We start from the raw sequence: 1,932 nt of genomic DNA, 5'->3' as shown, positions 1-1,932 counted from the left end.
TCCTTCCACCTCAGCCTTCCAAGTAGCTGGAACTACAGGTGTGCACTACCATGCCCGGCTCATTTTGATTTTTTGTAGAGATGAGGTCTCACCAAGTTGCCTGGGCGGGTCTCGAATCTGTGGACTCAGGCAATCCACTCACCTCAGCCTCCCAAAGGCAAGGGATTAGAGGCTGAGCCACCAAGCCCGGCTCATCTTTCTTTTTTTTTAAAAGCTCCCTTCATATCTACCTCTTTCTTTTCATTACTATCTGTAATCAACTTTCAGGTAGTTAAAGTTTTTATTATCAAACAGTTACAATAGACTACTAACCATTATTCCTGTCTCTAAACTCTCCTTCGTCCCCATTTCAATCTGTCTAGCACACCAGATTGGTTTTAAAGAATTCTTTTTATTTTTTTTGAGTTGGAGTCTCACTCTGTCACCCAGACTGGAGTGCAGTGGCTGCTCCCGGCCACCGCAGCCTCGACCTGCTGGGCTCCGGCGATCTTGCCGAAGTGCTGGGATTACAGGCTGAGACACCGAGCCCGGCCCATTCTTTTTTTTTTTGAGTTGGAGTCTCACTCTGTCACCCAGACTGGAGTGCAGTGGCTGCTCCCGGCCACCGCAGCCTCGACCTGCTGGGCTCCGGCGATCTTGCCGAAGTGCTGGGATTACAGGCTGAGACACCGAGCCCGGCCCATTCTTTTTTTTTTTGAGTTGGAGTCTCACTCTGTCACCCAGACTGGAGTGCAGTGGCTGCTCCCGGCCACCGCAGCCTCGACCTGCTGGGCTCCGGCGATCTTGCCGAAGTGCTGGGATTACAGGCTGAGACACCGAGCCCGGCCCATTCTTTTTTTTTTTGAGTTGGAGTCTCACTCTGTCACCCAGACTGGAGTGCAGTGGCTGCTCCCGGCCACCGCAGCCTCGACCTGCTGGGCTCCGGCGATCTTGCCGAAGTGCTGGGATTACAGGCTGAGACACCGAGCCCGGCCCATTCTTTTTTTTTTTGAGTTGGAGTCTCACTCTGTCACCCAGACTGGAGTGCAGTGGCTGCTCCCGGCCACCGCAGCCTCGACCTGCTGGGCTCCGGCGATCTTGCCGAAGTGCTGGGATTACAGGCTGAGACACCGAGCCCGGCCCATTCTTTTTTTTTTTGAGTTGGAGTCTCACTCTGTCACCCAGACTGGAGTGCAGTGGCTGCTCCCGGCCACCGCAGCCTCGACCTGCTGGGCTCCGGCGATCTTGCCGAAGTGCTGGGATTACAGGCTGAGACACCGAGCCCGGCCCATTCTTTTTTTTTTTGAGTTGGAGTCTCACTCTGTCACCCAGACTGGAGTGCAGTGGCTGCTCCCGGCCACCGCAGCCTCGACCTGCTGGGCTCCGGCGATCTTGCCGAAGTGCTGGGATTACAGGCTGAGACACCGAGCCCGGCCCATTCTTTTTTTTTTTGAGTTGGAGTCTCACTCTGTCACCCAGACTGGAGTGCAGTGGCTGCTCCCGGCCACCGCAGCCTCGACCTGCTGGGCTCCGGCGATCTTGCCGAAGTGCTGGGATTACAGGCTGAGACACCGAGCCCGGCCCATTCTTTTTTTTTTTGAGTTGGAGTCTCACTCTGTCACCCAGACTGGAGTGCAGTGGCTGCTCCCGGCCACCGCAGCCTCGACCTGCTGGGCTCCGGCGATCTTGCCGAAGTGCTGGGATTACAGGCTGAGACACCGAGCCCGGCCCATTCTTTTTTTTTTTGAGTTGGAGTCTCACTCTGTCACCCAGACTGGAGTGCAGTGGCTGCTCCCGGCCACCGCAGCCTCGACCTGCTGGGCTCCGGCGATCTTGCCGAAGTGCTGGGATTACAGGCTGAGACACCGAGCCCGGCCCATTCTTTTTTTTTTTTGACCTCTGAACTTTTTATTGGCTTCCTACTTCCCGGAAGGGTACCCTGCTTCCTCCACC

The sequence above is a fragment of the Carlito syrichta genome, unplaced genomic scaffold (assembly GCF_000164805.1).
Source record: "Carlito syrichta isolate Samal-C Ts95f unplaced genomic scaffold, Tarsius_syrichta-2.0.1 Scaffold169347, whole genome shotgun sequence".
NCBI lineage: Eukaryota > Metazoa > Chordata > Mammalia > Primates > Tarsiidae > Carlito > Carlito syrichta.
This window is presented reverse-complemented; position numbering follows the sequence as displayed.